This window comes from Diorhabda carinulata, chromosome 8 (assembly GCF_026250575.1).
Source record: "Diorhabda carinulata isolate Delta chromosome 8, icDioCari1.1, whole genome shotgun sequence".
NCBI classification, from domain to species: Eukaryota; Metazoa; Arthropoda; class Insecta; order Coleoptera; family Chrysomelidae; genus Diorhabda; species Diorhabda carinulata.
This window is the reverse complement of record NC_079467.1, coordinates 9,592,881-9,608,528: the sequence shown is the minus strand read 5'-3', so window position 1 is coordinate 9,608,528 and position 15,648 is coordinate 9,592,881. Positions and strand designations below refer to the sequence as shown.

At 32.0% G+C, this 15,648-nt stretch overlaps 1 long non-coding RNA gene across 1 annotated transcript; it reads right to left on the bottom strand.

The window, feature by feature from the left end:
- Positions 1-9,373: 9,373 nt before the first annotated feature.
- LOC130897290 (uncharacterized) lies at positions 9,374-10,814 on the bottom strand. Its single transcript, XR_009059683.1, has 3 exons — positions 10,427-10,814; positions 10,200-10,344; positions 9,374-9,670 (listed from the first exon to the last, which is right to left on the bottom strand). It is a non-coding gene; the product is annotated as an uncharacterized LOC130897290 (long non-coding RNA).
- Positions 10,815-15,648: the final 4,834 nt, after the last annotated feature.

Sequence of the window (15,648 nt, the reverse complement as noted above, 5' to 3'; positions counted from 1 at the left end):
ACAAATTCGTATTGATCACCAGAGTACAGTTTCATCATCAATTTTGCAGCTTCACACTCAATATAACAAGCTTACATTCCATGGAAAATAGTTTAAGACGTCAAAGTAAATTGATAAGTTAAAATTACCAGAACTTTCCATTATGAGCGATTTTCAGATGAATGGTAAGTGGGAATAAACAGAAGCGTGGTCTACTTGTCTATTTTGTAAATAAACCCCTCGTATCGCTCCTTCTCTCTCTGTTGCCCAATTGCTGCAACTGTGTGAACCGGTACGACGTTTTTAGTGATTTCGCATTGAGAATGAAGTGGATGGTGAAAGAAATGTAAAGAGTATATATTATAAAAAAAGCAGCTTGAGAACACTGCCCAGCTAAACATAGGTGATGCGATGGGTTTCTTCAACTTTGGTCTCAAAATATATACCAAAATGAGGAAAAGAATATTGAGAAATGAAGATATATCACAAGAAAGTTGAAGTTCCACCTACAAATGAAAAATTTTTCTATTATTCCATATTATTCCTATTATATATATAAACGATTTACCGGCGCCTCTGAAATGGTGATCAATTTTATTCGCCAACGATGCTACTTCCTGAATAACGGGGATGAAAATGTCAGCTGAGAATCTAAAGGTAGCTAAATCTTGGTTTGATTTAAACAACTTGAAATTAGACGAAGCAAAAACTGATAAAATAACATTTTGCTCCTCAAAAAGAGATACCACAAGAATTTGTGAAATTATTGGGAATCACATTAGATGTCGATCACAGCTTGATGTATGACATTGCAGTAATCGTATTATGCGCATGATTTACTTAGAGTCGATTCAGTCATCTGGCTCATGGTATCCTTCTATGGGACAACTCTAGCAGAGATCAAAGGGTTTTTACTCTTCAGAAGATTGTTTTCCGTATTACTCACAATGCAAGAAGTCAAGTACATTGCTGCGAACTCTAATGGAACATAGGAACCTGCCATTACCTTCCATGTATAATGTTCCTTTATGTTTAGAATAGCATGTATACTATCTAGAGCACTAGATCAACCAGAAAACTTTTATCTTTTGCTCTTTTCCAGCCATTTTGCCACTTTTATCAACTCACAATAAAAAACAAACATTGTTTCAAGGATATACTAACTGTTTAACACTTATATTAACATCTCAGTTAAAATTTAATCGTTACATTTTATTACTAGGATCCCCTAACTTTAATGGATCATAATTATAGTCATATATCCAATCATTATAAATTATTGAAGTGTAATATGTTGGCAGTGCAAAATCTGGGCTCAACAATAATGATAGCCTTCTACTCCTAGTAACATAATGTACTATTGCTTAGGTTTTATATACAACTCAACAACAAATAAGGTACGGTTTTACTATAGAGTAGCAGCTCATCGTTACATTGGTTAAGAATTAGGGATCGAAAAAATTTAAAACATTAAAAAATCAACAGTAGATATGCTGCGATTTAGAAATATGCACCATTATCCACAACACACCCTTAGTTTTACGAATGGGACCCATCTATCATCTTGGATTTTGTAATGTTCAATGCCAGATCTTTCGTTTTTCTGGAAATATGATGAAGTTTTTCATTTAAAACTGATTTGTTTCCCAAATCTTCATGGAGATCAAATATTTTTTTTCCCAAATTATTGCCATATTTATAGCTATGTTAGCGAAATCTCCGGCGAAGTTAAAATAATACTTGAATGAATTAGATCAATTTGTTTACTATTTTATGTTTCATTCTGACAATACTAACTAGTTTGCAGGAAAACGAAGTTTGGGATATTTATGTTATTTAAAAAGATAGTCCACATTTGAATATTAACCATATTAGGAATAAAAAGTACAGGTTGTTATAGCAGAAGCTCAAAATATTGTTTGTTTCGATACAATAAACCGATTTTTAAAACTTCTGAAATTTAGAGTTTTTAATATTGGACAGTATGGTTTTAATTTTTTAAGTGAACCCAAAGGAAACAATTTATGAAGGGGAACAATTTACATTAGAATTTTGGTTAGGAGAAAAATCAAGATATATCAATTCGTTCTTTCTTAGATGAACGGTCCATTCCAATAAACACCGCAGTATTAATGTATTGAAACGTTAAAATTATTGTCATTGCAGTCATAGCCACCTCAGTGTATCATTCAATGTATAAACCAGAAATTTTGGTAAACAGGTATAAGGAACATGGCATGGGAAACACGGTATATTTTTCATCAAAAAAATACATTCTAAATCAACAAGTTCTATTTGTTACAAAATGCTCACTGTTAAGTTCTCAATGATTGGAGGAAGGCTATAAATGAATTGGTAGCTGTATATGAAGTACTTATCAATACTTACCGATCAAGAAACATGAAACAGTTTACGTAGATCGATGAGGAGAAGATTCATTGAATATAGCAATTATAAGTGATCCTAATCACTATTAGTGTTCTGTAAATTTCATCTGGCCTAGAATTATATACAATTCGTCTGGTTTTAGGAACGCCATACTTGTTCGAAATATCTTGCAACTTTATAAGTCTTCTCCAGATGTCTTTACTGTTGGGAATAGTGCCTTTTGAACTCTTAGTTGATACAAAGACTACGTAGAAACACTCAAATACAAAGCGAAATATGTTTTACATCGCTCACAACATAACATAGAAACTGGTATGAGATGTATAAGAATTTCAGAAAAAAAATACTGATGTAACTCCACAAACGTCGTATCATCTTGTGTGACATAGGCAATATACTTGATTGGAACGAGTGCGTCATGAACTAATTATCACCATCATCCTCAAACCGTTCAATCTCTACTGATTATGACTAATAATCGTACTTCTTTTAATCATTTTACTTCTTTTTAATCTTTTACAAATTGCTATGGATCACGGCTATTCTCGTTATTTCTATATTTTAATATCCAGTTGTTCTTTTATTCTTGGAATATTGCATGTTACCTCTTTGTTAAGTGATACTCCGAATACACTCATATATGCCCCAATTGTGATATTAGTGCTTTTATGAACCTCCCAATTTATCATAAATTTCTTCATTAATTTTCCGTCCCACAGTCCCATATCTTGTAGTATATAGTCAAGAAATTATTCCCATAAATTTTTCTTATATTTTCTTATTAAATTCATATTAATAAGTGTTTTATATTATAAATGCACGAAAAAGAATAGTTAACTTTATTTGTCACCTCAAAATTTTGTTGAGGATCTTTATCTACATATTGATCTTTGGTTATCGTTTGTGTATATTTAAGGTAATATGCTTTTCTTTTCTTATTATTAGATATAATAATGATGATGATTCATGCTAGCATTTCAAGCAAAATTCTATGTAAAGTGCAACAACTTCTTTTTGTAGGTCATACTCATTCTAAGTTCAAGTTCAATTAGTAATTCAACCAAACAGATTTGATTCCCAGTTTGATTTGAACAGTATAGTTTATTATAATGGGCAAAATCCGTTTTATATTTTCTTTATCTGGAATATTTTTTTCAGTCAATTGTTAATTGGTTATTGCAGCGGTTAGTTTGCAGTACAGAAAGTTGAGTGTATCTAGCACTAGGAAATGCGATACAAAACAAAAAATATCAACAAATTTCTGAAGAGAAAACTTTAGATATTGTTGGAAATGTGAAAAATTGTTAGAAATTTCATACGCTGTTGGCTGCGATGTTATATAGTGTGTATTTACTGTTGATAATATTTCTTGCCAGACTCTAGTACATATAACTGAATTCGTATAAGTTATACTGCCCATATCAAACTGGGAATCAGATCTGCTAGGTTGAATTACAAACTGAACTTATTATATCTAAAACCTAGAAGAAGAATTATTGCACTTTACATAAAATGGTAGGATGCATTATCATTGTTATATTTTGTTGTGTTGGTGGTTGAAATTAGTGCTTCTCCGGACAAAATGTGTAAATTTTTGACAACTAGAGGATACTAAAGCTATCATTTTGTCGACTGAGAGAGAGAAATGCTTTATTGTCAAGAAATTGTTACAATTTGTAGACAAAAGCTTGTGAAAACTAAAAAAACAGAAAAATAACCAAATAAAGATATAAATAGAATTAAATATCAATATACAGAATAAAACCACAATGAGTTACAAAATTATAGGTAATAGTAATAGGTAATAATTAGTATATAAGTCCATAGTAAAAATTGAATCAATATGCTGCATGTCCAGAATTAAATATTATTAGAATAGAAGTAGTTTACAAAGTAGAAAGCACTTCCAGTAACTATGTCTTCAAATTGCAGAATGCAGGAGAAGATTATTTCAATTGGCAAGTGATTGTACATTGTGTTGTTCAATAAAAAAGGCTGCAATGTTTTTTTATATAATAAAAATTTGGCTTTAGAAATTAGACAAAGAAGTTTAGAATTGCACCAAGATTGGGTGATTAGGTCACTAGATATTATCCTATGAAATGCCGTGAGATCAGGGTTGCTCCAAGATATACTAGTGTCGTCTGCTAATAGACATATTTTACCACTGATGTCTAGATAGGCGATGTCGTTTATAAACAGAAGAAACAAAATAGGGCCTAGAACTTAGTCTTGGGGTACTCTACATTCTATTGGCTTGCAAAATGACATCGTTGTCTCAACCCTTACAAGCTGATTTTGGTTGGTAATGTATGACTTAAACCATGTGAGAGGTCTTCTCCTGAAGCCATAGTACTGCTATTTGTTGATTAAAATATTATAATTAACATAATCGAAAGCCTTAGAAAAATTACAAAAAGTTGTTGCAGTGGACTGATGGCTGTTTAGGTTAGAGTATTAATAAGGGAGGATCAATCTTTCTATAATCTTACGTGGAAAGGAGATCAATTGCGCGATAATTCGATGCTTAATTTTTATCTTAAACGTTATTAAAACGTTATTAAAGTGGTAAGGTAATTTAATGTGCAATCGGGCAGACTCGAAAACATTTTTTTGGAAGTCCTGCTCAAAAAAGGTGTGAATTTATAGCTGAACATAGTGTCTTATGGTTGTAATTGTCTTAGAGTTACCAAAGGACTTTCATTCAACTGATACTTTGATACAAATTTTTCTATCCATGCTACTACTCAATTTTCTTTCTCGTTGCTTTGATCTAATCTGCGAGAACAGTGGAATGAGTGAGAAAAGAAATAAAAAAAGATAAGAGCTAATCTGGCGATAATACTGACATTATACTTCTCATCAAATCATTTGTTATTGATCAAAATGTTGAAACTCTATCTCTTGACCAAAGCGACTGTAGTCTTTCCGAGGAAGACAAATCCAGTCTGAAAATGTTTACTCCACTCATCGGACTATTAAACCATTATCTGAAGTGCAAATTTAAAAAAGTTAAAAAGATTCTATCAGAATTCTAGCTACTTATCATTTCATTCTATGAAAATAGACGTTATATGAAAAATTTTTTTAAATCATAATTCAACGTAACAATTCCATGAAAGTCAATATATCATCCACTCTTCCCTTAGTTGATCAAAGAAGTTCAAGATTTGATGCAAGTATGTAGCATGGAATCACCACAGTGTCGATGTCATATTTTCATCTAAAAATATCACATAATCTTTGTATTACCAAGATAATAATGACACGTGATAACAGTTCTCTCTACTGCAAAAGAATAATAATGACAATTCAATGGATTGATATTATTCAACAGTCGTATCATAAGACGTGTCAAAATTGAATAAATTGATTTTGCCATTTTGTGAAATCTATCCCGAGTTCTGTTTGTTTCGGGTAGAAGTACAAGTAATGTATTTTTTTAATTGAACAAAAAGTAAATAGAAGCGTCCTCGCTGTCAGCTTTCTACTCGATACTAAAAAGTACCCCGAATATTCAGCATAACATCTATCAGGAAAATTATATGAAGCTACAATCGTTCACAAAACGCCAGCCCGAAGGCCATCAATCAAAAAAATGCCAAGACTTTTACATCGGAGAAGTTGTATAAATTTCTCGGAGGTGCACCAGACCATCCAAAATAGAATATTAAAATATTTCATTAATGTTTTGCACAGGTTGCATTAATCATAGGTTTAATGGAAACTTGCCACACTAACGGAGTAAATTTCATCAAAATTGAAAATATAAAACAATACAAAGGAACTCTTAAAGTACCTGTCATCGAAACAAAAGCACCTAGATCGGTTACCGTATTACGTGATTTTACGAAATTTGTAGAAAATATATTTCTCTGTTTATATATTAGAATAACGTTATTCTCGCACGCATATTGGTGGAAGAATGGACTCCATCTTTAAACGATTTTTGGTAATTTTCAGTAGTGATTTGGTACCCCTGAACATTTCCATTTTGACAGTTGAATCGACGATGCATAATATTTTGACGAATATTTAACGTTGGTGAATAAATAAGTTTCCCAAATTATTGAGCATTTATAACTTCTAAACATAGCGTCACCAATTAACACATTTTCTGTTATATTAGTGGCCCCTTTATCCGAACGCCAAGCCATATATTTTTCATATTATTTTCATAATTATTTTTTGGTTTAAGATGTAGTATATTTTATGCTGGTAGAGGCGACGTTCCGCAATTTTGGTGGTGTAAACTGAACTTCTTCCCCAACATTCCGCTTACACGATGAGTTTTTTCTGACTTGAGCAAACTATTAAATACAAATAATATTTCCAAATTAATTGTCAAACATGAATAATGGTACCAATCGACCACATACGTTACAGTGTAGTTTCCTTATGTATATTTTGATAAGTTGACGGATATGGGTAAACAAATTGCCATGATTTTCAAGCTGAAAAATCCTCAACATTACACTGGTCATTCATTTCATCGATTATCGGCAACAATTTTCGTGAACAGAGGTGATAACAGCTTAGCAAATTAGCGGTTGCCGAGCAAAAAGAAGAACGAGCAATGACAATTGGGGAAGTAATTAACAGGGATAATTGTATATATAAAGTGTTAACAATATTTTAAGTGAACCTAGCACTGGGGGTACTACTTATATTTTGATGCGCGAAGAAAATTCAGCTGCAACTTCTAATAACTGAGGTTATATTCCTATTAATTGTTATTGTCATATTTGACGTAAATTAATAATGTATTGTTTTTTACCTGATAAATGGATAAATTCACCACTCACCATTCGTGAGTGGTGAATGTTCAAAGAATTGTTCCAAATTGCTTCAAACAAGCGTCATTAGAACGTGGTGAGTTCGGTTTCCAAATTTGAATTCAAAGATTTAGAATTATGTAGCGACAATGTTATACTACCACATTCTTTGCTTACTAGCGTGCGTTTGAATAAGTAATTTTTTCTTGTTTTCTTGGAAAAGATCAGTTGGTTATCTATAGATGCGTGAAATAGTAAAAAAAATATTGTTGGAGTAGAGCAAGCAAAAATATAATAGTAAATAATAGAAAAACTGAACCAAGATATTGGACAACAGAATATTTTTGAAAAAATAATCAGAAAAAAATTGGTGAATATTGAACTGGAAAGGTAAAATGTGAATAAGTTGGAAACATATTTGGCACCTGAAATAAATAGACAAAAATCTCTATTAAGTGAATGAGCTGCTAATTAAGAAATGTGGAAATTCGAGAACAAAAGAATTTCGCCAGCTCTGCGTCAAATAGAAGAGAAGTTAGTAATATAGATAAAAGGAGGATAATGAGATGATGTAGTAAATAATAGAAACGACGCAACGCATTTGGAATAGGATACTTGCATTTTTTAAAAAGTACTTATTGTTTGTTATTTTATAAGTTCTTGGTATGAAATAATGAAAAAAGTCAATCAAAAGTGGAAAAATAATATCTTAATAATCAATAGAATATCCCAAAAATTTCAAATTTTCAACTACATAGGAAAACGATTCTCATCGGTTTTCATTTGTGACGTCATCGGTTTAATAAAAACATTGATCAGATGTCTGATTGATGATCACGAGGTTATCGTTTCCGGCAATGTAGCGTGTGCTGTTATAATATAGTTATTATAATTATATTATAATTATATTATAATTATAATTATAATATAATTATATAATATAGATATAATATATAATAATAAGCAATCTAGCAACAAAAATAATTACAACTTGCAGGATCCTTAAAACGACCAACATTTTCAACATTTTTATTGTGTATTCTAATTTCTTGGCATCATAAAAAAACCTCTATCAGGTGTTTTAGTCGTGGTATTTTTACATCTTCGCACAAAACACGATTTATATACCATTTTTCCAATTAATCGAAGTTTAATAATATCGCTTATTTTAGAATAACCGAGAGAATAACTGTCGTATTTTCTTTGTATCATATATTCAGTGTTTCATACCTAGGACGACATGCATTACTGAAATGTTTGAACTACTTACAAAATTTTTTAATTTTCAATAGTTTTTTTCTCTATAAATATTGACAAAACAATTGGAAAAAAATATGATAAAGGTTGTATATAAACTATCTAAAACTATTTTTCTCTCAAACCATGCAAGTACCCTATTCATAGAGAAAATAATGAATAAACAATTATCAGTCATGAAACATAGCTTCTATATTAGTAAAACAGAGGTATATTGTTCAATGACAACTGGTCAGTTGTCAAATAGTCTGTTAATGATAACTCAACACAATCAGCTTCTAAAACCCTACAAGACTAAATACAACTGTTAAATCACCATCTAGGCTAGAGATCTCTGAGATTTATGAAATAATTTGTCAATTGGGAAGTACTATTTGTAAAGTGTCTAGGTTTTACTGCATATTTGATTATATTGCACAATTATGTAAATGATTGGCTAGATTGACTATTTGGCTAGAGTGTCGATAAATGTGACAATATTTTGGAGAAATACCAATTCACTGGAACATTTAGTCATCATTACAAGTAAATTCGAGTTTATTATGAGATTTTACCAGACTTTGATCACGTAAATTGATGTTTTCTAACACGAAAGATATGAATCATAGTCAAATGATTGAAAAAGATATTAATCATACTAAAAAAGAGAAATATTGAATTGATGAGAGCTTAAATCAAAAGTGAATTAGTTCCCTAACAAAGCTCCGAACAAGAGATGGCACAAAAAAATAATTGGTAGGAAAGTTCTAAATATACTGTTTCATAATTAGAGACTACATTTCTAAGGAAAAATAAAAATGGAGTAATAAACACAAATTTATTATTTTAAAAAGTCTGGACTGAAAAATCCAATGTACTCAAATATTTTTTTTAGCATTATTGAATTATTTCTCACCTAGAGATAGTGACTTTTTGATGCCAAATTTTTCTAGGAAGATTCAGAATATATGTAAAATGAATCTTATGGTCCTCTCTACCATTTAGATGCACCAATCTGTCATATAAAATGTAGGTATTTTGAAAGTCGCATAGTTTGGGAACATTTTAATTGAAGTTGCTCTTCAATCAGGTATCCACTGAAAATTTTTCTATATTCCGGGACTTGGCTGCATTTTCAACTAGCCATTTCATTCAACCCAATTCTGCTTGTCCTGACAGAACACACTTTAGGAATAAACGTAATAACCTTCAGTTGGCAAGGAAGCGCCGGGTCCGTTCGATCCAGGTGTAATAAACTCCGTCATTTTAACTCATTCCAGGAATGGCTCAAACTGAAAAATATGGTAGATTATATTACATATTTAACAAAAAAAACCTTCAGCTTCAGCTGCAGGATGATGGAAAGTCCTTCAGCTGATACGCTAAAGGTCCCCATGAGTGCGCGCGCGTAGGTACATTGGTATCAGCGTAGATCGCATAACAGAAATCCTGTCTACCCGTAAATTACCAGCTGAATGTTTTATTTTTGTTAAATATACTATAAATTATCGGATACTTTAATTTCAGCCTGATATTTATTATTTTAATGAATTTATTTATTAAAACAAACTATGAAATACATACTCTTATTTCAGCTTGGTTATTACTATTATAATGATTTTATTATACATTTTTTTTTGTGTGTGCCAATACTTATCAAGTGATAATTTGCATTAATAATGTAAAGAGTAGTATTTATTTTATCATATAATTAAAATTACTTATGAGTAGCACAAATATTATATTCAAATGCATACAATGTAAAGAAATTTTTTTTACAATTTTTTAAATGGTTTCATGATTACAAATGAAACGCAGTACCTTTTTTTAATAAAAACATGAAATTGGAGTGGCAAACTACTACAGCTAATCCTATTACTTTCTGTTGACTCATCACTATCAAGGCCACTGCTATAAATTTCATCCGAAGACTCTTCATCGTCATCACTTCCCGAGGAATCTTCCCCTGCAATACGGAAAAGTTATAACTTGAAAAATGAAATTTGTATATCAACTCTCTATGCAAATTATAAGAATGTAAAAATTACCATCACGTTCATTGACTTCATTGACATCTTCATTCAATTTGATATCATCTATCGTTTCTGGAAGTTGACCTCCTTCAAACCAATGAAAAACGTACTTGTTGTTTCCTTCTTTCCAACCGCATTCGTCTGGAGGTAAAGTTGGAGGAATTTTTACCACTCTTTTTCGAACAAAATACGCAATACCGCGGCATTTGTACTACGAAATTCACACGTCTGACTGCTGGAAACGATGGTGAAAAACTCCGTATAGTTGGCTTGGGTCTCTATACAACATGGTACAAAATCAACATTGTACATAGTGCAGTCAATATTTGCAAGAAGTGTACCTATAAACCGAGACTGCAATAGTTAATGCTCCGTGTTAAATTAGGGTTCGCTACCTGTGGGACCGTCGCCAATAAGCACTTCGGAGAGCTGACCTGCAGCCGTATTTAGATAATTTACTTATTTGCTTTAGTATCGGCAGTAGACTAAGAGATAATTATCAATATCAACAAATTTTCTCCTTCAACATAATTTTATAAACAATAATTTTTACCAAGTATTGACACATATGACAAAAATTTTATGCGCCCTATAAAAATCAGAAATGTATCTTAGCAGTAACCTGTATAAATAAATTTAATAATCTATTAAATATCCAACTGAAATTGAAGTGATCGATAATTTATAGTATATTTAACAAAACTAAAATATTTAGCCGGTAATTCACGGCAATGGTATCAGCGATCAACGCTGATACCAATGTACCTACGCGGCACTCATGAGGACCTTTAGCGTATCAACAGTTTCGTTAAATATACAATATAATCTACCATATTACTCAGTTTGAACCAACCCGGAATGAGTTGAATTTACGGAGTTTATTTCACCTGGATCAAATCGAACCTTGCCAGCTGAAGGTCATTATGTTTACTTCTAGCAGAATTAGGTGGAACGGAATGACTAGTATGTGAGAATTACAAGGATTACTACTTACGTTTCCAGATAGACAATTAAAAACAAGTATTTATAATTCAGAAGTTACCGACTTTACGTTGCTCTAATAGAACGGTGGCGACATGAGCAGTTATTCTGAAAAATATGTATGCGAGTGGAACTGATGAACGACATTTAAACTATATCCACTCACATATTAGTTAATCAAAACCTGGTAGAGGAAATACAAACACCAACGGGTATCCGATAGAGATTCCTTAAGCCCGCAACTATTCAACCTGATAATGGACGAAATAATAAATCATGTCAAGAATATAGCAAGAGGATAATCATTTACAACGGGCGCAATAAAAATAATCTGTTATGCCGATGACGCTGTAATTGTGGCAGTGTGCGAGGACGACTTACAGCAGTTCTAATATTCATTCTACGTAAAAGCTAAAACCTTTAACATGCAAGTATCCACTGTAAAAACTAAAACCCTTGTCATCTTTAAAGAGCCAATGAGGTGCAAACTCGCCCCAGAAAGTAAAACCATAGAACAGGTAATGTCATTTGACTACCCAGTCACACAGATCAGCGCAGACCAGAACAGAATAAATAAAGTAGAAGGACAAGCAAACAAAGCCAGCCGAATATCAGGCGCACTCTGGGACATTATCTGGAATAATACCAGTATGAACAAAAGGGCAAAAGTTGAAATATACAAAACCTGCATTAGACCCATATTGACATATGCTATAGAAACAAGAGCGGACAACAAAAGAAGTAAAAATCATAATTCGAATAAGAGAAATGTTATAAATGTTATAACATGTTAACATAGTCAGATGGGGACGTAAACGTAGAAGAGCTTGGAACGAACACGATAGGATGACCAGAGAAAAATTAGCAAGGAGCGCACGAGACACGACAACCTTTAGTAAGACCTCCAAAAATATGGATGGATTAATGGACATCAACATGTCAAGGATGACAAGCTGGAAACTACAGGCCTGAGGCCTACAATACGTTGAAGAAATAAATCTTGCAATATCAGTTGTAGCGATGTGCGACCACGATTGAATCCGAAAAACCAGCAAAACACAGTGGCTCCTGATAGAGCTTCATCACCAAAAGTCGAAGCGAGTTTATAGACACACTGTTGTTGGTTTAGTCCAATTCGGAAGTCATATAATTTAATTCCATTTTTTGACCAAGATGAATGTTCTAAGTATCTATAAACAACTAAAATAGTGATCGTATGACAAAACTTTCTGAGTATATTCACCTTTAAAATGTCAAACTTTATGTTGGCAATGTCATATTTGACATCAAAACCGGAAATAAAGAAATGACAAATATAGAATATTATGGATTGAACAATGAAAATGCATCGTACTTATAGTTCTTTCAAAACCAGTCCTGCACAACCACTTAAAGTTGACGTCGATGTTGATGATACACGTTACAGATTTATAAGGGATATTGCAGTGGGTATTTTGTTGTCGAGAAATCTCGGAATCAAACGATCGTATCAGCTGTAATTGGCATTGCTTTCCGTGATTCTTCTTTGTCTTCCTATTTAGAAAGTTTTACAATGTTGAATAATAACACTCAAATGTCAACAGTAACTGAAATATTCAAAGAATAAACAAGTGTCTTAGAAAAGTAAAAATTTGAATTGTGACATATAATTAGAGCATCCTCAATTTCAATCTGAAATTAAGTTTCCCTTTTATTTTTAAGGAGTTGATAATCAACAAAAGTCATAGGTAGTGAACATACGAGGATTATTGAAAACGTTATGTTCCTGGCCACAGGCTTATCGCGAAAATCTGTGTGCGTGGCGTTTCTCAGAATTGATTCGTCAAATTTGCCGTTTTACAATAAAGGAGCTTTCACACAGTTCTCCTCAAGTTTAGGATGTGAATAATTCGAAATTCACTTTGGTATTTATAGATGATTACCACCTTCATTACTGGACCACCAGTAACTGGTGACAAGACGTGATTGAGTCAAGTCGCCAATACAGTACTGTCAAGGTTCATAACTAGGATAGTTGGTAGCCATCTTTCACTTTTAGGCCTTCTGCTAAACTTGTTGTACCCTACTTAAAACTACCTCAGACAAATGGAAGCTAATCCTGCAATCACCGATAAAGTGGACTGCAGTTTCATCCTCTTCCATGAACCAGCGACATTCCGCATCGTCCTTGATTCCTGTAACAAGAAGAAGGCGTCTCTTATGACCGTATTCGGTTGAAATGCCCGTGACGAGTCGCCTGTTAAAGTAGGACAGTTGATTGGTTTGGTACCAGAAGGTCAATCTCTGTGTGAGTCTGTTAATCTCATGCCAAAGTTTTTATCCATCTCCGCTGACTTCGACTTGAGATCAGACTATTAAGATATATAATGGTGTTTGCCCGTGGCCAGGAACCCTAAATCAGTTCTTGTAGGACAAGCATACAGAACACAGTTTCAGATGTTAGGGCAGCTTTGTTGTCTAAGCAGATTGGGATTACTCAGTATCTCTGATGCAAAGCACAATGAATATTCTTCTAACCGTGATTGATGTAAGTAATTTTCAATTCTGTAATACCATTTTTAATAAAAATTATTATTTGACGTTATACTTTGACCATCTTTTCAGTAGATTATGATCAAAGCTCATTTGTTAATAGAATTATGTATCATTACATTATATTTTAAAAATGCCATTGAGTTACACACCGCAAAGCATGTGGTTTTTAAATGATGGTGAGCCTGCTTACGCTAATAAATTAATTGATGATAAACAGACTAAACTATTTCCTAGAAGAGGGATCCAGTACAGTGACCACTAACGTCACCAGATTACAATAAAATAGACTCATTTTTCTAGAGTCATAAAAGAAATGAAGTGTACAAAATACGGAATTAATTTCGTAATATTTCCATAGAAATGCTTCGAAATGTGAGATACTCTCCTAATTATGTGTAAGTATGCATAGATAACAAGAAGTGTATGTATACTGTAGTAAATAGATGTTTTGTGTTGTTTCGTTTATTTGTAATATATTCATTTTTTCTTTACATTTGTTATTTATATATAGTATTATATATAGTAGCAAATAGAACTAATAAAATGTCAGTTTTTAACAAATAAATCATAGCCAACTCACAATTAATTATTTAATGATTGGATAAATAATCGTTGTATTGCTCAGAAAGATTGAAATATCACAAGAACTAATATTTTAGGTATAGGGAATGCTGGCTGGAAAAGAAAGTATGTTGGTAGTACTTTTCGATACTTCCATAAAATAAAGGGTGATTCATTTGGAAAAAACCGAAAAAATAATGTAGTAGTTTTTTAATTCACCGTGTATCAGATTCAATGAATATTAACGAATATTCGAATACTACTATTCGAATGTTTTGAATGGAACAGATCTTCATTCTTGAATTTCTTAGATTGAACAATGTAATGAGCTTGTTACGATTTTTATTGAAAATGAGAACTTTTTAAATACGCCGTAGAACAAATCATAACCCTATATTATTGTAATGTAATGGGAAAGTCAAGCTGACTCCAAATATGCAATAAAGTATAGGGCATTTCTTTCAAAAAAATGTAACTTTGAAAAAGCACAGCATTCTGGAACAATATTAAAATGTAAAAACTGATGATGGCTATAATCCATTCAATTTTTGAATTGATATCTTGAAGGACCAGGGGAACTCTATCACATTAATCAATCACTCTGTTTACAAAAAAGTTTTTGTAGTGAGAGTGTGGCAATTTTCCTCTAAATGTTTGATATTGTTCTGTAGAAAAGTAGGAAGAATGATCTTATTTCAACATTGTAAAAGTAAGCATCTTCTGATATGATTAAATTATTAAAAATTACTTACATTTAAAAATTGAGAATGCCTACACTTTTATAGATATTATAGATACAACATCAATATTCATATGGACGTTTGACTTTTGGTCTTTTCTGATAGGAAATCATTTCATAATAACAGGTAAAAATTTAACGTTTCGACCTATTTTGGTCTTTCCAAAATATGACATTGACAATTAATGTAATTATATTAATCACTAGATCACCTACAACATGAATATATGTCTATTTGATTCCGTTTCAAGAATTTTCGAATTCATGTAATTGAATCTATTTCAAAATTTTTTTAAGAGACCGTATCTCAATATCCACTTCTTGATGGGCTGTGTCTTTTTCGATATAATCGTTTCCTTCATTTGGTTTTAAAGTGTCCTTTGGATGTTTAATGAATTGCTCTCTTGTTGACATTTGCCAT